The 24,563-nt window shown below is 45.4% G+C and overlaps 1 long non-coding RNA gene across 2 annotated transcripts in view; it reads left to right on the forward strand.

Moving 5' to 3' along the window:
• The window catches only part of LOC140848405 (uncharacterized), a 33,353-nt gene that overhangs the window by 438 nt on the left and 8,352 nt on the right, over window positions 1–24,563 (forward strand). The window contains exon 1 of one of the 2 annotated variants that reach the window (XR_012129226.1): window positions 23,122–23,315. The exons of the other annotated variant lie outside the window; for it this stretch is intronic. This is a non-coding gene — a long non-coding RNA (uncharacterized lncRNA). Of the gene's footprint in view, window positions 1–23,121; window positions 23,316–24,563 lie in introns of those variants that run through there. 2 annotated transcript variants of the gene reach the window in all.

Genomic DNA, 24,563 nt, shown 5'->3' on the forward strand with positions numbered 1-24,563 from the left:
GAGTGACTTTTGGGCTAAAATCCAGACTTACAGGTGTTGTTTAGCCAGCACACTTTGAACTGTTTTGGTTTAGTTATTAAAGCAATAGCCAACATCAACTGGGGAAAGGACAGTCTCTCCAACAAATGGTGCTGAATAAAGTTGGGCCTTAGCCTGAAACCATGTATAAAAATTAATTCAAAATGAATCAAAGACTTTAACGTAAGAGTGAAAACTATAAAACTCTTAGAAGGAAACGAGCAGAAAACTTAATGACACTATTTTGGCAATGATTTTTTGAATCCCAAAAGCACAGGCAAAATAAACATTTTGGACATTACCAAAATTAAAAACATTTTTACAGTAAAAAGGCAACCCACAGAGTGGGAAAAAAATACTTAACAAATCCCATATCTGATGAGGAATTAATATCCAGAATATATAAAGAACTCCTACAACGCAACACAAAAATCAAACAACCTAATTCAAAAGTAGGCAAAGAACTTAGACATTTCTCCAAAGAAGATACTCAAATGACCAATAAGCACATTTTCATCACCACTAATCATTAGAAAAATGCAAATCAAAACTACAATGTGATATCCCCTTACACTCACTGATAGCTATTATTAAAAAAAAGATAATACTGGTGATGTGCAGATATTAGAAACCTGTACATTGCTGGTAGAAATGTAAAATGGTGCAGCTGCTGTAAAAATAGTTTAGTGGTTCCTCAAAAAGCTAGAAATTACATTCCTAGGTATAGAAAGCAGGGATAAAAACAGGTACTTGTAATCTAGTGTTTGTTTTAGCATCATTGACAATAGCTCAGGTGAAGCAACCTAAATGTCCATCAACAGATTAATGGGTAAACAAAAAGTAGTATGTAGATACAATGGAATCTTAGTAATAAAAATTAAATCCTGATAGATGCTATAACATGGATGAATTTTGGAGGCATTACTCTAAGTGAAATAAGCCAGATACAAAAGAACAAATACTGTATAATTCCATTTATGTGAAGCACCTAAAATAGTCAAATCATAGAGACAAAGCAGAATGGTGCTTACTGAGGGCTGGGAGAAGGGGAAAATGGGGAGTTACTGTTTAGCGGGCATGAAGTTTCAGTATGGTGCAATGAGAAAATTCTGGAGATGGATAGCAGTGATGGTTGCACAATAATGTGAATGTACAAGGCTGCTGAACTGTACACTTGAAAATGGTTAAGATGGTAACTTTTATGTTATACATAATATACCACAAGAAAAAAAAAGAATCACATCAAGGGCCATGACATAGTCTTTTCCAAATTATTTTCAAAAAAGACATCCCATACAAGGTCTATCATGATACTATCTAGCTACTATTGCAATAGAAAGATGAGGCAAGAACAGCAAAATAATCATGAGTTTTCTCCCAAATATGAGCAGAAAATCAAGAATAAATATCTTCTAATCATCAAGGAAAGAAAAGAATCAGTGTTAGAGGTTGTCTTTTTTTTGTTCCTGATCTTAAAGGAAATATCTCTAAAGCTTTTCTATTAATTTTCTGAAGGTTTTTGTGGATATAATCTTTACTAAGTAAAGGAAGTTGCTTCTATTCTTGATGTGCTAAATTTGTTTAAAATGATAAAGTTTTGGAAGCATTGCTAAAAATATGGCAAAGCATTGTTTATTCTATATGTCTGGGATCTGACCTATTTCAGATGAAGAATATTTTCAGGGTTTAGATACTTTAACACCATAAAAGCGCAGTGATTTAAAAATACATATATATATTGGCATATAAGGAATCATGTGTAATGTGGGTCATAAGGTATTGTAAGAAATACATTTTAAAAGCACAGCAACAAACAAACCATAACATGATTTCACATAAAACTTGGATTGAAAAAGCAGAAGGTCTCAATAACATGGGTCTGTATTTTTGTTTGGCAGCACCTGATTGAGGCTGCTCTGTAGTAAAGGCATCTGTTCTCCAATAGTTCTCCACAACTTATACCACATGTTGTCTTTTATGTATTGGCACCAATGCCATGAATTTTGCCTGTACTGGTTTTCATATATAGTTGACCCTTGAACAATAGGATTCAAACTGCACAGGTTCACTTGTACATGGATTTTTTTCAGTAATATATTGAAAATTTTTTTGAGATTTGTAACAATTTGAAAAAAACATTTTCTTTTTCCAGCTTATTAGAAGACTACAGTATATAACACATTACAAAAAATGTGTTAATTGACTGTTTATGTTATCAGTAAGACTTCCAATAAGTTTTGGGTGAGTCAAAGGTTATATGTGGATTTTCAACTGCTTGGGAGATCAGTGCCCCTAAACTCCACAATTGTTCAAGAGTCAACTGTTATTGAGCACCATTTATTTATACAAGCATCTCTCCTGTAGTTGGAAGACAAAGCATAGATCCAAACGTCTAGGTGTTTCTTACGAAGTAGAAACAGTTGATTCTCTGCTGTATCCTCAGTGCCTACATAGGAGAGGAAAAACTCTTTTTCCTTCTTTCTTCCCAGGTTCTCCAGTTGGGTTCCTGTAAACTGGACTGACAAGAGACAGATTAGCAGGAGAAAAACAGTGTTTATTAGCCCTACGTCACACATAGACATGAAAGCACTCAGAGATGAGTAATTCAAAGGAGTGGTTAGAATTTGGGGTCTATATACCTAACTTATTGGGGGAAAGGAAGAGGAAGATAGGACACTTTAGGAAAAGCGAACAACTTTTTGGAAATATACATGGGCCCATAGGTGGATGAGAGATATGATAGTTTTAACAATGTCTGAGTGTGGTGCTGACTACTTTCTGAGAAGAGAAAATTAGAGTTGCTTTCTGGGAGAGGACTTAAGACAGCTGAGTTTCTTTGGGAGGCTCTGCTTTTAGGCATATAAAGGATTTCAGGAACGCAAACACCTTTGGCGCAAAATAATTCTTAAGCCAAAGTAGCAAATTTTCAGATGCCATATTCTGACCCCTTTAACCTACAAGAGTGCCTGGGATGTAGTGAGAACTCAATAATTATTTGCTGATGAATGAATATACTGTAGATCAAGGAAGTAATGACAGTGATTTAGACAAGGTGGTAGTAGAGATGAAAAGGGGGTAGATTTGGGAGATTTCTTTTTCTTATTAAAGTATCACTGATACACTATCTTATGATGGTTTCAAACACACAACACAGTGGTTCAACATTTACCCATATTATCAAGTCCTCACCCCCTCCATTGTGGTCACTGCCTATCAATGTAGTAACATATTATAGACTCATTAATTGTATTTTCTATGCTGTACTACTGTCCCCATGCCCTACCCATATTGTAATTGTGAATTATAGTGCCCCAGAAATCCCATTTCCCTCACCCCCCTGACCTTCATGAACCCCTACCCTTTGGTAACCACTAGTCCCTTCTTGGTGTCTGTGAGTCTACTGTTATTTTATTCCTTCTGTGTTTTTTTTTATTAAGGTGTCATTGATATACACTCTTATGAAGGTTTCACATGAAAAACAATGTGGTTACTACATTCACCCATATTATCGACTCCCCCCACACCCCATTGAAGTCACTGTCCATCAGTGCAATAAGATGCCACAGAGTCACTACATGTCTTCTCTGTGCTACAGTGTCTTCCCCATGATCCCCCCACACAACATGTGCACTAATCATAATACCCCTCAATCCCCTTCTCCCTCCCTCCCCACCTACCCTCCACCAGCTCACCTTTGATAACCACTAGTCCCTTCTTGGAGTCTGTGAGGCTGCTGCTGTTTTGTTCTTTCAGTTTTGCTTCGTCGTTATATTCCACAAATGAGGGAAATCATTTGGTACTTGTCTTTCTCTGCTTGGCTTATTTCACTGAGCATAATACCCTCCAGCACCATCCATGTTGTTGCAAATGGTAGGATTTGTTTCTTTCTTATGGCTGAATAGTATTCCATTGTGTATATGTACCACATCTTCTTTATCCATTCATCTACTGATGGACACTTAGATTGCTTCCATAGCTTGGCTATTGTAAAAAGTGCTGCAATAAACATAGGAGCACATATGTCTATTTGAATCTGAGAACTTGTTTTCTTTGGGTAAATTCCTAAGAGTGGAATTTCTGGGTCAAATGCTAATTCTATTTTTAGTTTTTTGAAGACCCTCCATACTGCTTTCCACAATGGTTGAACTAATTCACATTCTCACCAGCAGTGTAGGAGGGTTCCCCCTTCTCCTCATCCTTGCCAGCATTTGTTGTTCCTAGTCTTTTCGATGTTGGCCATCCTAACTGGTGTGAGGTGATATCTCATTGTGGTTTTAATTTTCATTTCCCTGATAATTAGTGATGTGGATCATCTTTTCATGTGCCTATTGGCTATCTGTTTCTTCTTTGGAGAATTGTCTGTTCATATCCTCTGCCCATTTTTTAATTGGGTTATTTGCTTTTGGGGTGTTGAGGCATGTAAGTTCTTTATATATTTTGGATGTAAACCCCTTGTCAGATATGTCGTTTACAAATATATTCTCCCACACTGTAGGATGCCTTTTTGTTATACTGATTGTGTCCTTTGCTGTACAGAAGCTTTTTATCTTGATGTAGTCCCATTTGTTCATTTTTGTTTTTGTTTCCTTTGCCAGAGGAGATGCATTCTGGAAAAAGTTGCTCATGTTTATATTCAAGAGAGTTTTGCCTATGTTTTCTTCTAAGAGTTTTATGGTTTCATTAGATTCAGAAGACTTAGATTCAGGTATTTGATCCATTTCAAGTTTACTTTGTGTACGGGGTTAAACAATAATCCAGTTTCATTCTCTTGCATGTAGCTGTCCAGTTTTGCCAACACCAGTTGTTGAAGAGGCTGTCATTTCCCCACTGTATGTCCATGGCTCCTTTATCATATATTAATTGACCATATATGTTTGAATTTATATCTGGGCTCTCTATTCTGTTCCATTGATCTATGGGTCTGTTCTTGTGCCAGTACCAAATTGTCTTGATTACTGTGGCTTTGTAGTAGAGCTTGAAGTCAGGGAACATAACCCCCAGCTTTATTCTTCCTCAGGATTGCTTTGGCTATTCAGGGTCTTTTGTGGTTCCATATGACTTTTAGAACTTTTGCTCCAGTTCGTTAAAGAATGCTGTTGGTATTTTGATAAGGATTGCATTGAATCTGTAGATTGCTTTAGGCAGGATGGCCATTCTGACAATATTAATTCTTCTTATCCATGATCACGGGATGTGTTTCCATTTATTGGTATCTCCTTAAATTTATCTCATGAATGTCTTGTAGTTTTCAGGGTATAGGTCTTTCACTTCTTTTGTTAGGTTTATTCCTACGCATTTTATTCTTTTTGCTGCAATTGTGAATGGAATTGTTTTCCTGATTTCTCTTTCTGCTAGTTCATTGTTAGTGTGTTGGAATGCAACAGATTTCTGTGTATTAATTTTGTATCCTGCAACTTTGCTGAATTTAGATACTAGTTCTAGTAGTTTTGAAGTGGGTTCTTTAGGGATTTTTATGTACGTATCATGTCATCTGCAAACAGTGACAGTTTAACTTCCTTACCAATCTGGATGCCTTTTATTTCTTTGTATTATCTGATTGCTGTGGCTAGGACCTCCAGAACTATGTTGAATAAAAGTGGGGAGAGCGGGCATCCTTGTTCCTAATCTTAAAGCAAAAGCTTTTAGCTTTTTGCTGTTAAGTATGACGTTGCCTGTGGGTTTGTCATATATGGCTTTTCTTATGTTGAGGTACATACCCTCTTACCCATTTTGTTAAGAGTTTTTTTTATCATGGATGGATGTTGAATTCTGTCAAATGCTTTTTCAGTTTCTTTTGAGATGATTATGTGATTTTTGTCCTTTTTTTTGATGCAATGTATGATGTTGATTGATTTATGAATATTGTACCATCCTTGATCCCTGGAATGTATCCCCACTTGATCATCATGGATGATCTTTTTGATGTATTTTTAAATTCAGTTTGCTAATATTTTGTTGGGGGTTTTTGCATCTATGTTAATCAGGGATATTGTTCTATAATTTTCTTTTTTTGTGGTATTTTTGTCTGGTTTTAGTATTAGAGTGATGCTGGCCTCATAGAATGGTGAGATATTTAAGAGGTAAGAATGATAGAAATTGGTGATTTGTTAGGATTTGGTGGGGAGAGAGAGAAGTCAATAGTTAGATTTCAGCACATGGACAGTGATTAGTAGTGCAGGGCATGGCAAAAAGGAGTAGATGGCTGTGGGTAGACATAGAGGGTACAGTTTTACATATTGACTCTGAACTCCCTTCAAGACTTTCAAATGATGTCTTCTTTCGGATATATAGCAGTTGGCTGTGTAAATCTGGAGCTAAGGAGAAAGGGATTCAAGCAAAGGTTTGTGAAACCTTGTGGGTGGAAGGGATTACCCAGATTTGGGTAGAGAGCAAGAAGGGCAAAGGAGACCAAAAATGAGCAGCTAGAGAGACAGTAGGAAAACAATCAGAATATGACAGAAACCAATGGAAGAATGTTTCATGGAGGAATGGGTTTCAAATGGTCAACAAGGTCAATGCCCCCTAGATTATGCAATACAGACTGAAAAGCATGCATTGAATTTAGTAATCCAAAGACCACTAGAACCATATTAAAAGTTTTAGTGTGAGTAAGGAATGAGTGGATTATGAGAAAATTAAGTTAGCAAGCTTAAACATTTTTATGAAATTTTGCAGGGCTAATATACAATGGACTCAGTCCCCAGGCATGGCATCCAGGAAATTTTTGTTTGTTATTACTGTTATGTTGGGAGAGACTTGACCACCTGATGGTGCTGTTAGCAAAGGATAATGAAAAGGTAAACTTCCTGAGAAGATGAAAAGAGATGGTATTCAGAGGGAATTAGTCTTGGATAAGAGGAGGAAAGACCACTTCCTCTATGACAGGAGGAAAGGGAGAAACATAGGTGGGATGGAAGCTAATTTGTACATACAACAGCTATAATTTGAGAGTTTCCATTTCTGTGAAAGGGGTAGTCTTCTAAGAGTCTGTGGAAACTGAAGAAAGGGAGAAGGTTTGATAGTGTCAGAAAGAGTGAGTATGACAAATTCACAAAAACAGAATGTAGAATGGTGTTTACCAGGGGCTGGGTGGGTGGGGAAAATGGGGAGCTGTTGTTTAGTGGGTTTAGAGATTCAGTTTTGCAAGATGAAAGAGTTCTGGTGATCTGTTGCAAAACCACATGAATGTACTTAACACTCTGTTACAGTTAACAATAGTTAAGATGGTAAATTTATGTGCTTTTCAAAATCACAATTTAAAAAATGAGTGAGGTGTGAGCTGACTAGGGATTGACAGTTATTAGGCAGTGGTTATTATGGTCCAGTTAATTTGGGGATCATGAATTTATAGTGATACCAATCTATCATGTTATTTGATCTTTCTCCCTAGTTTTGCCAACATTGTTAAGTGATAAAAGGTCCAGGTACAATTAAGTTTACAGAAGGGAACTGGGGGTAAAGTTGTTAAAAAGATATTGGCACATCAGAGTTGCTGCAGGAGTGGTCTCTAATCTCAGCTACATAATGAGAGGCAACTAATGCTAGAAGGTGGGCTGAGAAACCGATAGAAAGTAAATAGACAATTGGCCAGAGGTTTCAAAGAAGATGAGAAACAGGTTAGTATGTGTAACTGAGTAAGCAAGCTGCACTGATAGGAGATTGTAGCACAGTCAGATATCATCTACTTTTGTCAATGTTGAGGTAGAATGATATCTGGTAATGCCAAGATTCAGTATGGTCACAGGAGTGGATGGCAGGAGTACAGTGGAACAGGTCATTAGAGATCACCTAGGAATTGAAATGTGTAATTATGGTATGGCTTTTGTTTCAAAATTCCATTTTGTACTCTGTGCTTAGTGCCACTTGAAGTTTCTCTGTTCCTTTTGGTGTGGGCACTTTTGTTTTAGGGTCTGCTAAAATTAGGGATGCCTCTCCTTTTTGGGCCAGGCCTTATTTTAATTTCTAAACATTTAATGAGATGAAAGTGTTAGGACACTGAGAGTCAGAAACTAAACAAAAGAATTTTCCTGTCCTTTAATGCCTTGCAAAATTCATTGCTATGCAATGTCTTGGCTGCTCCTCTCTCTACCTGAAGGTGGTGGCTTCTATTTTCTAATAGAAGGTTAGATTTAGTGTTACGGAACCCGTACTGGATCGCCCAATGGCAGAACCAATCAACACTCAGAGGTCTTGGAGGGTGGGAGGTTTATTTCACACCAGTGAGCTCAGAGGAGAGTGATCTCCAAAGATCTGAGCCCCAAGCATAGGCAAGGGGAGCAATTTATACTTTTTTGCTTCTGTATATGTGGCATTTTGGTGTGCACGGCAAGCAGGGCAGAGAAGAACCCAGAAGGGTCCCAAGCAGTGGGGGCTGAGATTCCCCTATTGGCCCTATGGGCCATGTTGAAAAATGTTATTTTCCTTGTCACTCTTCCCTCTCATGCCCCTCTTAAACATTTTAGTTTTTAGGGAGCATCATCCTGATCTATGTCAGACCTATAGCCTTGTAGAGCCAGTACACAAGTGGTGGCTCGATTTGTAACTGTTTTCTATGAACTTTATGAGGGCATTTAGTACTCAGGGGCCAATAGTGATGAGGAGGAGGATGGAGATGAGAGGCCCAGCCAGTGGGAGCAACCAGGAGGACCACTGGCTGAGTCCCCACATCCCCCATCTCTAATTCCTTTCTCCTTTTTAATATTCTTTTTTTTAGTTCTTAGATTTTTGTGGCTATGATTCCTGATTGGTTCACATAGTAACAGCACTCCTCCCCTAGGAATACACAGGTTCCTCCCTTTTCAGCCCCGAGCAGGTCTAGGGCTCATAGGTTTTGGAGTACAGCTGCAGCAAGCAAATTAATCTGACCTTGTAGGGAAAGGAGGGAGTCTGCAACCTTTTCCATGTCCTCATTTAGTTCTTAAGAAAGTTTGTGATAAAAGTGGAGCGAAGAGCCTAAGCTAGCTGCCCCTACTCCACTACCTGCAAGTGTTCCCACACCCAACAAAACCATGCTTAAAGCTGCCCACTTTTGTATCCTCGGAAAGGGGCTGAGAGCTTGCTCGACCTCTTGGTCAGACCAGACAGACATGTTGGGCGTGAGGAAGACCGGCATGCATAAACCTGTCCACTTTATCTGGAGGCATCAGAAGGCGGTACTTCCACACAGCAGAAAATTTCCCGGTGTGTGGGGGGCACAGTAAGTTTTCTGATTGGTGGTGTAGTTTTTGGAACACAACTGGGTTGGTATGGAGCCATAGCTAATGTTACCTGGCTTTGAGTTGGTGAGGCATGTTATGTTGTCTGCAGTGGTTGGAGCTGGCTGTTGTAGACTACCGGACCAATTAGTTTGGTCTGGTTCTGGGCTGCATAATTTTCGGTTGCTTGAGTAGAGCTCCAGTATGAGGGTGCTGGGTTTCCAATATAGGCCCTGCAGGTTAAGGGCAAGCAAAGCCAGCAGGCTTGTATCTGGCTGCTGATGTTTCGAATCAACTCATAGGCTGCTCTGATGACCTGGTTGACCTGATTGGTAGGGGCTAGGGTGTAAGTTAGTTGTTGAAGTCCTGAGAGGTCAGTATTGTGGTAAGCTGACCCTGCAGTCAGTGTCTTTAGGGCCTGCTTAACCTTTTCATCCCTGTCCCTTTGTACCTGATCCTGGACTCCCCACCCCATCAGACATTCCAATGTGGGTGAGGTAGGCCCAGCAGACAGTGGATCCCTTTCTTCCCCTAATTGTACAGTCTGAATCCTGTTTACTTATTGTTCCAGTCCAGTACTTTTTCCCATCTTTAAAGCAAAGGGTGGCCCTGTTCTTATTATAATATTTGGTGGGCATATACATGTAGGCACTGAACCTGGTCCCCCATTTGTCTGCCTTTATGCAAGCACAGAGGTTCCCCAGGAGTGAGGAGGAGAAAGGGAAGGGAAAGAAGGTATGTAAGCAAGTAAATGCAACAACACATCCTAATCACCCAATAAGTAATGGCAATGGCAACTCTCTGGGGGACTGTCCAGTCAGAAGGGGTGGCAGTGGAGAGTCCAGTCCCCAGGATGAGGGATCCCACACCAATGAGAGACAGGAACCACGGCATGCAGATGTCCATCAGTCAGTGGGTTCTCGTCGGATGTGGAGGTGGAGGGGATTCTTGTCATCTGGCTGGGCTCTCCACTGATGTGTTTCTTCGTCGGGTGATGGGTCTTCTTCACTCTGGAGTGATGAACCCACGGAGTGATGCCTGAAACCTTGAGGACAGTGGGAGTGGTTAGAACAACAATGTGGGGCCCAGTCCACTGAGGCTTGAGGGGGTCTTTTCTCCAATTTTTGACCCAGACTGAGTCCCCTACCTGGAAGGAATGTACTGGGGTCCCCAAGGAGATTGGGGCTCTTTCTATGGTGTATCGTTGTAGCTCATTTAGGGTGGCTTCTAAGGCTTGGACCTGTTCCCTTACCCCCTTATCCCATTTGGTATAGGTTCCCTGGAAGGCTTCCCAGACCGGGTGGGGGGGGGTGTCCATACACTAGTTCAAAAGGGGAAAACTCTTGTGCTCCGAGTGTGCAATGGGCACACAGAAGGGCCAGGGGTAGTAGGTCCAGCCATAGGAGGCTGGTTTCCTGACAGAACTTAGCTAGGGTTCCCTTTAGGATACGATTCATTCCCTCCACTTTCCCTGAACTCTGGGGCCTGTAGGCAGTGTGGAGCTTCCAGGTGACATTGAGAGATTTGGTTAAAATCTGTACTTCATCTGCTACAAATGCAGGTCCACTGTCACTGTGGATTGTAGACGGTAGGCCAAACCAGGGTACAATCTCCCTTAGGACAACTTTGGCTACCTCTCAACTTCATTCTCTCCTGGTCGTGAAGGCTTCAACCCACCCAGAGTATGTACACACTATCACTAGGAGGTGTCTGAGTCCTCTGCTTGGCTGGACTGTGAAGTCTATTTCTAGGTCTTCAAAGGGGGCAATTCCTGCCCTTTGGACACCTGGAGGGGGTCGTGGGGCAGATCGAGTGTTATTCCTGGCACAGGTCACACACCACTCACTTGTTACCAGACACAATGCTGGCAATTGGCTGATGTAGTATTGCTTCTTGAGGACAGATTCCAGTGCAGTCTTTCCTAGGTGGGTGAATTGATGGTACTTGCCCACTAGATGCCTTCCTGTTGCAGTTGGGACAAAGATGCGTCCATCAGGCAGCATCCACCACCCTTCCTTGGTTAGGGTGGCTCCTTCAGCCATGGCCCAGTCTTTCTCCTTTTCAGTGTACTTGAGTGGAGGGGCCTCCACTGGGGGCATTAGAGCCATGGTGAGGGAAGGAGCTTCATCTGTCTCCTTACTGGCTGCTGCTTTAACTGCTTCATCTGCCACATGATTTCCCTGTGTTATACAGTCATTTCCCTTTTGGTGTCCTTTGCAATGTAGAATTGCTACTTCTTTTGGGAGCCAGACAGCCTCAAGGTGTTTCATTATCTCTTCATTGTTCTTGATTGCTTTTCCTGCTGCAGTGAGGAGACCTCTTTCCTTGTAGATTGCCCCATGTGTGTGTACAGCGGCAAAGGCATATTGGGAGTCAGTGTAGATATTGGCTTGCTTGTTCTCACTGATGGTGAAGGCTCGGATAAGGCATGTAATTTGGCCTGTGGTGCTGACCATCTGGCCAGTAGGGCTTTAGCTTCTAAGACCTCAATGACAGTGGTTACTGCATAACCTGCTCTCCGGATACCTTCTTGTATGTAACTGCTGCCATCACTGAACAGCATGAGTTCTGGATTCTGTATTGCTTGATCCTGCAGATATGGACGACTTGTGTAGACTTTGTCAGTTACCTCAGAATAGTCATGATCTGGTTTCCCCTCTTCGGTGGGGAGGAAAGTTGCTGGATTCTGTGTCCATACTGTTTCGTGTGACCCGCGGGTTTTCACAGAGGAGTCCTTGGTATTGCGCTAGCCGAGAGTTGGAGAAGAAGCGGTGTCCCTGTGTGTTCATGAGGGACACTACACATGGGGGACCTTGATATTCAGTTCTTTTCCCAGGGTAAGTTTGTCTGCCTCCTTAATGAGTAGAACGGTGTCTGGCAGCACCCTGAGGCATGGTGACCATCCTGCCACAACTGGGTCCAGTCTCTTTGACAGGTATGCGACTGGCTGCTGCCAGGGACCAACAGTCTGTGTGAGAACTCCGAGGGCCACCTTTTCCTTTTCATGTACAAAGAGATTGAAGGGCTTTTCTATATCTGGCAGGCCTAGGGCTGGTGCCTGTCCTAAAGCAGCCTTTATTTCCAAGAAGGCGATTTTTGCCTCTTCTGTCCTGAAGGGCAGACAGGGAGCTCTCGGTCTGGCCTACCTAGGAGGCTGTAGAGGGGTCTTGCCATTGTGAGAATCCAGGGATCCAGATTCTGCAGAACCCTGCAGCCCCCAGTAATTCTCGTAGGCCCTCCTTTGTCTGGTGCTGGGGTGAGGAGGTAATCACTCTTTCCCTCTCCAGCTCTAGTGCCCTCTTCCCCTGGGTGAGGAAGAAGCCTAAGTACCGGACTTGTTGCTGGCAGATTTGTGCCTTTTTCCATGAGACTTGGTAGCCTGAGTCTGACAGGAGTTGCAGGAGGGCCTTTGTGCTCTCTGTACAGTTCTCTTGGATGTCACTGGCAAGGAGGAAGTCATTTACATACTGCAGGAGGGCGCAGCACGTGGCTTCCCTCGGAAAGCTGGCAAAGTCTGGCCTCTCCAAAGAGAGTGGGTGAGTTCTTGAACCCTTGTGGAAGCTGCGTCCATGTTAACTGAATCTGCTGCCCCATATCCGGTCCAGTCCATTCAAAGGCAAACAAGGGCTGGCTCTGCCAGAGGCAGAAAAAGGCATCTTTTAAGTCTAAGCAAGGGATACATTTGGCAGACCACAGGATCTGGCTGAGGAGGGTATGCAGGTGTGGGACTTCCAGGTGCACAAAAACAGTCACCTTGTTGATCACTCACAGGTCTGGAACCGGTCAGTACCCTCCTCCTGGCTTTTTGACTGGTAGGAATGGTGTGTTCCAGGGCATCTGGCACTTGACTAGAATGCCTGCTTCTTTGAGTCTTGTCAGGTGTTCTTGGATGCCTGCTTTCACCTCTTGTGAAAGGGGATACTGCTGCTGTCTCTGTGCTGGGTCCCTGGAGTCAATTCTACAATGACAGGGCTTGGCTATGGGCAAAGTCCAGGTGGGTTGTCTTCAGTCCATAGTGAGGGAAGGCAGCTCTGAGTTCAGGTGGGCTACTTGAGGGGGCCTGGGCACAGAATAGCCTCCATTCCTCTTCCCTGGGTGTGGTTATTGACAGTATGAGGGACCCTGGCTGTTCTTGCCCTGGATTTAGTTTGAGGCTGGTATGTCCAGTTGGTTCAAAAGTTTTTTGGGTTCCGAGTTTCAAGAGTGTATCTCGGCCAAGGAGGGAATGAGGCACTCGGGTAGGTAGATAAATTCATATCAGACCTGTGGCCCCTAAGTTCACATTGGTGGGCTTGACAGAAGTGCTGCTGAACTGCTTTTGTCCCAGTGGATCTGAGAATAGTTACAGTCCTTCCGCTAAAGGAGGCTAAAGGCAGGGTGACCACAGAGTGTTCCACCCCTATACAGACCACAAAAGTCATATTTTGGCCCCCTACCTCCATTTTGACCGTGGGCTCATGGGGGCCGAGAGTGAGAGAGCCCTGTCCTTGTCAGTCTGAGCCTGTTCCTGCCAGGCCGGTGAACTTCTCCCTGTGAGGTTCTTCCCGGTAGTGACTGGGCCTCCGGGCTTTCCCTCGGTTGGGACAGTCATTCTTCCAATGACCCTTCTCTTTACAGTAAGTACACTGGTCCCTGGCTAGGGGGGGTCCTAGGCTTCCCCCCACAAGGCGGCCAGTTTCTTTCTGCCTTTTGGTCATCCCTTTCCTTTAGGGCAGCTTCCAGGAGGCTGACCTTTCTCTTCATTTGTTTTTCAGCCGCCCTGTTGGCCTGAACTTCTCTGTTCATGTATACTTTGTTGGCAATTTAAGTCAGCTGGGTGATGTTCATTCCAGCGAAGCCTTCAAGTTTCTGGAGCTTCTGTCTGATGTCCAGTGCACCTTGGGCCACGAATGAGGTGTTGACCATTTGTTGGCTCTCTTGTGACTCAGGGTCGAAGGGGGTATAGATGCGATAAGCTTCACACAGCCTCTTTTAATAGTCCCCAGGAGACTCTCCTGATTGTTGAGTGACTGAAGATATTTTAGTCATGTTCATGGGTCTTTTGGACCTGGCTTTGATCCCTTGGAGGAGGGCGTCTGATATCAGCGGATCTGGTGCTGTCCCTCAGTCATGGTGAAATCCCACCCAGGGCACTCCTTGGGGACAGCGATTTCAGCCCATTCATCCCAATCAAGGACCCCGGCTGGTGCATGTTCTTCCAGGTATTGGTGGGTCCCTCTGATAATCACCTTTCTTCCATGTTGATTAGGGTGAGGAGAAGCTGTTGGCAGTCTTCCCAGGTCAGCCGACAGGTTTGGAAGAGGGATTCCATGAGATCAACCAGGGCTTGTGGCTCCTCTGAGTATGATGGGGTGTTGTGCTTCAAATTGAGGAGGTCAGTCATGGAGAAGGGTTGATAGTAAAGCATGGACCAGCCAGGCTGGATGGTCCTGTCTTCATTGCACCTCTCGGGCTCCCACATCTCTTGTACCAGCATCCGAAGGGTGCCTGTGCCCTGTCAAGGGTGCAGTCTGGCTGGTGGTCTGGGGGAGAGTCAGTCTGCCGGACCTGGAGGCAGCGGGAGACCAGTGGTGGTGGACTGTCTGGGACTGGGGGGCTGGGTGCTGATGGCCTTGGAGGTGCATAAGGTGGGGGCGATATTGATTCTTCCTCTGTATCACCAGCAAGAATGTGTGGAGGCTCAGGCTTCTGTGGGTCTTTTATAAGCTGCTTTGTTGATGTGACTAAGACCCTACCTTGTCCCTGCCTGTTGTAAGTGAATCACACCCAAAGGGGAAGAGTCTGGGCAACTCCTAACCAGGAGTCAATATAAGGGAACTGATCAGGGTGACCTGGATCTCCAGTGATGACCTGCCAGATGCGGCAAACAATTGAGACATCTAGGGTTCCTTCCAGAGACCATCCTACACCAAAGATGGGCCATTTGGATTCACATGGGGTTTTCAACTTGCCAGTGGTCATTTTTACTCTGTAGTCCCCCCAGAAATCCCTTCCTGAAAGTTTTGATTATGGTTTCTGTGGGTTTGCTGTGCTCTGACCCCATGACGTGTCTGTGAGATGGTGCCACGAAGACAGAGAAGGGAGGGGGTGCCTCCTTAAGAGAAGAGACCATTCAGATGCCCGTCCATTAGCTCTTCTCTCGGAGAATTTGGTCCGCCTTGACTAAGGTGCACCCATAAAAGTCCTGGGCCAGGTCCGCTGAAGCTGAGTCACTATTATGTTGTGGCGGCTGAATGCGAATATGGCAAAGGGCCCACTCAGATTCCATAGCACAGGCCGTGGAACCACAGATTCAATGCAAACTGAATGGTTTCAGTCACTCTGCACAATCACTCACACACTCAGACCAGATTCTAAATGCTCCCTCCCTGGGAATCCCTACCTGTGAGACCTCTAAGAGGTCTCCCGGAGGTGATTAGGCTCTCCTTCCACCCAACAGGTGGGAACTGGCTGGGTCAGGGGCCCCGGGGCCTTACTGTAATCCGACATTGGAACCAGGTTCTCACCTGCCAAGTCTCCTTGAGTCCGGCAGGAACAGCAAAGCAGGGCTGGGTGGGAGACTGCCAAAAGATTAGACAGGGAACGCCTTCTCTGTTATGATCACCCATTTGTCACTGTCCTGCTGTTGCCACAAGCCGGTGGCAACAATGGGCAAACGTGGTTGGGTTTCCCGGTCAGGCAACCAAATGTTATAGAACCTGGACTGGATTGCTTGACAGAAGAACCAAGCGACACTCAGAGGTCTTGGAGGGTGGGAGGTTTATTTCACACCAGTGGGCTCAGAGGAGAGTGATCCCAAAGGTCTGAGCCCCGAGCACAGGCAAGAGGAGCAATTTATACTTTTATACTTCCATATATGTGGCATTTTTGGTGCATGCGGCAAGCAGGGCGGAAGAAGAACCCAGAAAGGTCCCAAGGTCGGGGGAGTGCTGAGATTGTCCTGTTGACCCTATTGGCCATGTTGAATATTTTCCTTAGGAAACTATTATTAGAAACTGGGATGTATTGCTGGGGAAATACACTTAAAAACAAAATCTCCAGCCCAGAAATCCTCTCCACAACGGTAGTAGGGAAAGAAAATACTTTTGTTATTGAATAGACAGTAAATGAGAATGTGAGGAGCCTCACAGGCAATCTGATAGGAAGTTGCAAAGACAAAAAGGACTCTCAGCCCCATATGTTGCCAAGAAGATTAACCCATGACATACAAGTTTTCAAGACAAACAATTACTACTCTAGTAAGAAAACCTGACAGCATCTTTTATACATAGTTCATCCTAAGTTCACCATTGGAATAACTGAGGAGACCATGAGTATTAGCTAATTGTTTTTATCCAGAGAAGAAACAAACTTTTCATTTTTATGATAGCAGATCATTTTGCAGATTGGAGCAAGGTACCACCAAAGTTATGCCCTTTTCCTCCCATAAGAAATAGGAGGCTATCTCCCTTGATGTTTGCATTTCAAAAAAATGGCTCCCAGGTCCTTGAAGAAACATTCCTGAATTGAGACTGGCAAGAGGATTATTTAGCCATTAAAAAGATTTACATACATTTGAAAAGGACAGAAAAAGAAAAGGAAGGGTAGAAGTCACTTTTAATTTTCAACAGAGAGATTTACACATCTTATTTTTAATTTGTATTTGCCCTTATATTACCTGGAAGACAACTGGTAAGACTGGTCTTGAAAAATGAGTAGTGCCACTTTCTTTACTACAGGAGGAAAAGATAAATATGTCAGCTCACTTAGGTCATAAAACATGGGATCAGCCAACAAAACCCTTTTGCTTCTTTCCTCGAGGAAGAACTATGGCCAGATGATAATCCCTCACAATGTCCACCTAACATGTGGTAGATTTAACTTTATTACCTCCTTGACCACCCCTAGTCTTTCTTAGAGTAGTTCACAAAGTGTGGTTCCCAGACCAGGAACAGCAACATTACTCAGGAAGTAGTTAGAAAGGCAAAGTTTTGGGCCCCTAATACCAATTATACTGAATTAAAAACTCCGACAGGGACACCCAGCAATTATGTTTTCACAGGACCTTCAGTTATCTTGATGCACTCTAATGTTGAAAAATCACTGCTTTTGAAGAAACATTGAAATGCAAGGGAATTTCTTGCTTTCTTCTTTAACAGAGAGATTTCCCAAAGCAAATTTGCAAAACAATGTGTTCTCCTTTTTTGTTAAGATATATTTAGTCTAAGTATTGGGAAGTGGCATACAAATCTTGACACAATTTGCTTATGAAGCATAACAGTGATCATAGCCTATTAGCTCTATTTTCCACAAGAAAGGAAAAAAATCATCACATGGTGATACCAGAAGGTCTAGGATTTTCCCAAGGTCCTACCCTATCAGTCTTTTCTCTTTCAGGACGTATCATTTCTGGTCTGCCAATTATAGTAAAAAAAAATGGAGATGTCCTTTTTTTACCTCAAGCTGTAAAAATAGATCTGTTAGGCAGAAGGCACCAGGGGAAGGGGTGAGCCTGCTGGACAAACTCAGGCCTCCCCAAGCGAGGTGAAGAGACCAACAGGTTCCAGTCCGCCCACATTCCAGAGCCTAATCAGATAACCCTCTCAACTAGAGCCCTTCCCCCAAGCTAAAGGATTAGTGGTAACTTTCCAGTACCTGGCTAAAGGCCAATAAGAGATCCCCACGTACCCTAGACGAGCCAATCCTCATGCCAATGTACACCTTTGCCCTCCCTCCCCCTGCCTTCTTTAAAAACTTGCTGCCTGCCCTGTTGGGTGTGACTTCCCTGGCCTGTAATTTCCAGACCAGTGGAATATCACCCAGGGATTGCGTTCAAATAAACTGCCTGGCCCTTTGTTGCCTCTCTTCACCTGCTTACTTCGGTCAGAATTTATTGGAATTTATCTTACATATGGTGCCAAAACCCTGGGAAGGAGTGTGAGTGCGGGCCCTGACCGGCCAGTGGTGGCTCCGCCCCCTCCTTCCCCGACCCAGGACCTCAGCCTGCTCTCCTCTACATGGACTATTTTCCAGTGAGTCCCTCAGTTTCCCCTGGTCTGTTTCTCTTCCTAACTCTTTCGCCTGGTCCATTAGAAATCGTAGCTACATCCAGGGGGGCACCTGGCCCCTGGGCATCAGCCCATCCTCTGCAGGCATTCAGCCCACCCCTGGCCCTGCGGTGTGGGAGACGTCCCTCACCCAGGCTCCCAGGACGTCTCCCCTGACTTGGTGCGCTTGGGACGCTGGGCGCTCCTCTCAGTGGGATTAGTTGGGAAAAAACACAGACATGGGAACCAGCCCTCAAAAACAGAGGCCCAGACCCCATTGCAGTGTCTCATTTCTAATTTGGCTACTCTCTATTTGTCCTGGGAAATTCTCAAACGGAAGCTGGTCTTCCTTTGCTCTCATGCCTGGCCTCAGTATCCCTTAGACAACCAATCTCGCTGGTCCCCTGAGGGAACTTTCGATTTTGGCCTCCTCACCAACTTAACTAATTATTGCCATCGGAGCGGAAAGTGGAGTGAAATCCCATACGTGCAGGCTTTTTGGACTTTGCACACCTGCCCAAATCTGTGTGTTAAATGTACTCCTTCCCAAGTTTTGTTGGCCCAGGCCTCCGCCAAAGACTGCCAACCTCTGCCCCCCCTATTACTGGGAGGCTCTTCTCTGATGGACTTGGTGGAGGATCTCTGCTACCCCCCTTCCCACTCCTCCAGGCCCACCACGGGGGCTAGCTCCCTCCCTCCATGTATCTCTCCTCCACCTTGTTCTCCTTCTCTTCCAGTTTCTCTACCACCTTGTTCTCCTTCTCTTCCGGTTTCTTCACCATCTCGTTCTCCTTCTCTCCTGGTTTCTCTGCCATCTTGTTCCGCTTCTCTTCCAGTTTGTCCACCGCCTTGTTCCCCTTCTCTTCCAGTCATGCCGCCATCTCGCTCCATAGGTGCCAACTCCACTTCGGATATTACAGATAAAACTCCCTCAAAGCCCAGTCCCCTGCCTTCAAACTCTGCGTCGATTCCCAAGTTATATCCCCCACCGCCAAGGTCGCCCCATCCGTCCCCTCCTTCAAACCCGCCGCTGTCTTACTCGCCATGGCTGGCGCCCAAATGGTCTACCCCTCCTGTAACCCTCTCTAAGTCGCAGCAGTCTCAAACTCACATGATGACTCCTCTGAGAGAGGTAGCGGGAGCTGAAGGGGTAGTGCAAGTTCATGTTCCTTTTTCTCTGGCAGACTTGTCCCAAGTAGAACAGCAATTGGGGTCCTTTTCCTCCAACCCTGTAATGTTCACTAAGCAGTTTAAATACCTCACTCAAGCCTACAAGCTCACCTGGCATGATGTGCATGTAGTCCTCCAATCCACTCTAACCCCGGAGGAATATGACCATGTGCCAATGAAGCCCATGCCACAGATGAACGGGAACCTATGGGCAGGGAAGCTGTTCTTCTACAGGAACCCATGTGGGATTATAATACTCCAGAGGGTGAGGTGTGCCAAGACCGCATGATCCACTACTTATTGGCAGGTATGAACTCAACCGCCCAAAAGGCTATCAATTATGATAAGCTTAGAGAAATTACCCAGAAGCCTGACGAGAACCCATCAGAATTCCTCAAGCGCCTAAAAGAAACTCTAGGAGCTTGTACTAAAATTGACCCGGCCTCAGTGTTAGGTTCCTCTCTCCTAGCCATGCATTTTATAACTCAGTCAGCTCCTGACATCAGGTGCTAGCTTAAAAAGGCTGAGGATGGTCCACAGACCCCTCTAGGAGACCTGGTAGATATGGCATTTTAAGTTTTTCATGCCCAAGAGGACGAGAGCGAGAGGAGGTCAGCTGCCTGAATGGCAGAACACACCCACGCCATCAGAGCTGCTCTGCGGCCGGCTCATGGAAATTGTCGGGGTGTCCCTGAAGATGGACTTGAACCTCCGGGCCCTTGCTTTGAGTGCGGCGAAGAAGGGAACTGGGCACGGAAGTGCCCCAACCAACCACGCAGACCGACCAGACCATTCCCCAGCTGTGGTAAGCGAGGTCATTGGAAAGTAGACTGTCCACTCGGGGGTGGTCCTCCTCTGGCGGCAGAGCCCCACGGGGGGCGGACGCCCTCAAAGGATTATCCTTCAGACCTGCTGGGCATCCTTGAAGACTGAAGATGCCTGGACTCGGACACCCCAATCACCCTCGCTGAGCCCAGGGCCAAGCTGTGGGTAGCGGGTAAGCCCATCTCCTTGGTGGACACGGGGGCTACCTACTCTGTTCTCCCCTCCTTTAAAGGGCCTTTAAACCCTGCCAAGGTCTCTGTAGTTGGGGTCATGGGAACCCTCTCCAAGCCTTTAGAGATGGGCCTGGTGGCCTGCACTTTTCAAGGCATCCCTTTTACCCATTCCTTTCTGGTCATGCCTTCCTGTCCTACCCCTCTGTTAGCTTGGGATTTGCTCTATAAGTTAGGAGCCTCTATTTCCCTCCCACCTTTTAAATGCTTACAGGATGCCAGAAACTCCCTCATTGCTTTAGTTGGCAAAGGAGAGTTAGATGATGGTAACCTGAGTCTCCCAACTTCCTGGACTGCTGTCAATCCAGTCGTATGGGACATCTCCACCCCTGTGGTGGCAACCCACCACACCCCAGTTTTAATATGCCTTAAAGACCCATCTCGCTTCCCTTCTCGGCCTCAATTTCCTATTTCACAGGCTCATCGAAGGGGACTACAGCCTATTGTTAATCGTCTACTCTCGCAGGGACTTTTAGTACCGACTAACTCTCCATGCAATACTCCCATTTTGTTGGTAAAAAAACCTCCTGGAGCATATCGCCTCGTCCAAGACCTCTGAATAATTAATGAGGCTGTTATTCCCTTACACCCAGTAGTGCCTAACTCATACTCTTCTGTCTCAGGTCTCTTCTGGTACCTCTCATTTTACTGTACTGGACCTTAAAGATGCCTTTTTCGCTATACCTCTCCACTCAGACTCGCAGCCGCTATTTGCTTTTATGTGGGAAGACCCTGACACTGGTCGATCTAGACAATTAACCTGAACAGTTCTACCTCAAGGTTTTAGAGATCACCCCCATTTTTTTGGACAGGCCCTGGCAGAGGACCTTTCGCGACATTCAACAGGCAAGAGTACTCTCCTCCAATATGTGGATGATCTTTTACTTTGCAGTCCCTCAAAGGAGGCCTCGGTCCTGGATACCACATCCCTTCTTAATTTCCTGGCAGACCTGGGGTACAGGGTATCCCCGGCCAAAGCACAGCTGTCTCTATCTCAAGTTACATACCTTGGGCTAACTCTAACTCCCACCACTAAAGCTCTGATGGCGGACCAAGTGGTTGCGATTAAAGCTCTCCTGCCACCTACTTCAGGAGCCGAGATACTATCTTTTTTAGGATTGGTGGGGTTTTTCAGACACTGGGTGCCTAACTTTGCCCTTCTGGCCAGACTGCTTTATGCGGCTGCCACAGAGACTCCTACTGGGCTGCTGACTTCACCCACCGAGGTGGCTTCTGCTTTCAGTCAGTTGCAGAATGCGTTGCTTTCATCCCCCCCATTAATGCTCCCTGACTTAACTAAGCCCTTTACTCTATATACAGCAGAGAGGGCAGGAGTGGCAACCGGATTGCTGGTACAGCCAGCAGGGCCAGAGTACCATCCTGTTGCCTTTCTCTCCAAACAGTTAGATACCACTGCCAGAGGGTGGCAACCTTGCCTCTGAGCCCTGGCAGCTGCGGGAAGTCTGGCCCAGGAAGCCCTGAAATTAACCCTCCAATAGCCCATTACTGTGTATTCCCCACACCGGTTACAGGATCTTCTGAGTCATAAATCCCTGGCCTCCTTGAGTCCTTCAAGAGTACAAGAATTCCATCTTCTGTTCATTGAGCATCCGCAGGTAACCCTACAAGTCTCTCCACCCCTTAACCTAGCCTCCTTGCTTCCCATCAGTGACCAAGCAGATCAGCCCACTCATTCCTGTGTAGAAGTTGTAGAGGCTCTTAGAAAACCTAAAGAAGGCCTATAGGACGTGCCCCTTGAAGACCCTGACTTGACCTTTTTCATGGATGGAAGCTTGATGAAGGGGAGTGATGGGGTGCGGAGGGCAGCCTATGCAGTGGTGACTCTGTCACAGGTGATAGAAGCAAACCTACTTCCATCTGGGACCACCTCCCAGAAAGCTGAATTAGTAGCTCTTACCTGGGCATTACAGCTGGCAGCCAGGAAGAGGGCCACAATTTATACTGACTGTAAATATGCCTTCCTAATTACACACACACATGCTGCGATTTGAAAAGAAAGGGGCTTCCTTACCACTAAGGGAACCCTGATTATCAATGGTAGGGCTATTAGCCACCTGCTATAGGCCCTACAAGACCCCAAAGAAGTGGCTATCGTGCATTGTAAGGGACATCAGACTAGAAAAGATCCAGTAACCAGAGGTAATGCATTGGCAGATGCCACGGCCTGAAAATTAACATCCGAGTATGGGCAACCCTCTGTGTTGTTTCTTTCCCCCTCACTATTGCCCCAATACCCCGGTGACGAATGACAACTACTTCTACATCAAGGGGGAAGTTGGGAGATCAGGGATGGATATATCTCAGAGGATGAAGTGCCCTCCCCCAAGCCCAAGGCAGGGATGTCATATCCAAAATTCATCAGTTTCTACACATTGAGCTGGAAGCCATGCACTGGTTTCTCTCCCCCATATTTGCCACTTAAGGTCTCCGCAAGGCCAAAGATGAGGTGCACCAAGGCTGCACTACTTGTCAACGCATCTTGTCTCAAGGTGCTCTGAAAATCCGGATGGCCCTCCACCAGATGAGAGGAACCATCCCTGGACAGGACTGGCAGGTTGATTTCACCCACATGCCTAAACATAAAAAACTCAGGTATTTACTAGTTCTGGTTGATACCTTTTCAGGATGGATTGAAGCCTTCCCCACCAGCCAAGAGACAGCTTCGGTGGTGGCACAGACATTGGTAGCACATATCATCCCCCGCTTTGGCCTGCCTACCTTGCTATAGTCGGACAACGGGCCTGCTTTCGTCTCTCAGGTCACTCAGCTAACAGCCGAGGCTCTCAATATCACCTGGAACCTCCACATACCCTACCACCCGCAATCGCCGGGTAAGGTCATAAGGGCTAACGATCTCTTAAAAGACCAACTAACTAAGCTGTCTCTAGAGGTAAAGCTCTCATGGCCCAATCTTCTCCCCATCGCCCTCGCTCGGCTGCGTGCTGCCCCCTGGGGACCAGCTGGACTAAGCGCATTTGAGCTGATGTATGGCAGGCCCTTCTTATTAAACACAGGACTGCCCACTACCTCTCCTCGTTTGGCCTCCTACCTTCCTTACTTTACACTGTTGAGGCATCTTCTTAGGGAACACGCAGACCAGCTCCTACCCCAACCTACATTATCCAGAAACCAAGGAGACGTAGCGATCCTTCAGCCAGGAGACGAAGTGCTCCTAAGAGAACTCCAGCCAAAATCTCTCCAACCCCACTGGACAGGGCCTTATACAGTAATCCTCACTACGCCCTCAGCAGCCAAACTACATGGGCACTCCTCCTGGTATCACCTTTCTATGCTCAAACGGGTACCCAGACATGATGAGTGGGTGTCTTGTGAGGTAGGTCCTCTTAAGCTACGGGTTAGTTGTGTCAAGTACAGCCAGCCAAATAGATGACCGTATAGTCTCCAGGCAGGGCTATTCAGCATGGAAATTCAGGCTTAACCTAACCCTTCCTCATAGAACTGAGGCCCGAGAAGTAGGCACCCAAAACTGCCTGCGTGCAGGTTGTCAGGCACCGGTCCAAATACCGGTATACACAGACATCTTAAATACCTTCTCAAACCCGATGCTATGCTTCCCTTATGACCAGACCTCTAGTACATGTACATTCCAGTCCAACATGTATGGAGGATGCCATCCTGAAGCAAACAAATGTAAAGTCCGTGCAGTAAAAGACACAACAAGGGGAACCAATGACAAAATGTTTACCAAGATACAAAATAGGCTATACATTACCGTTAGTGACCCATGGGACCAACGCTGGGAAAAAGGAGTACAGGGCAAGCTGTACGAAAATGATTAGTCCTTTCCACGGGGCACAATCTATATCAAAAGAGAGTGAACCACTGTAAACCCCACTCTCATGGAGGTCTTAAACACCCAGGCACAGGTTTCAAGTAATATTTTAAAAACAGAACAGGCACTAAAACAGGATTCAGTCAGGCCCCTACCCCCACTCTCTACGACCAGCAGGAACACAACTTTTCTGGGCCAGAGTCATTAGAGAAACAGTGCAGTTTCTTAATGCTTCACATATCCTCAGCAATGTGTCTAATGGTTTCCTCTGCGCCTCCCTCCAATG

Source organism: Manis javanica, chromosome 3, assembly GCF_040802235.1.
Source record: "Manis javanica isolate MJ-LG chromosome 3, MJ_LKY, whole genome shotgun sequence".
NCBI classification, from domain to species: Eukaryota; Metazoa; Chordata; class Mammalia; order Pholidota; family Manidae; genus Manis; species Manis javanica.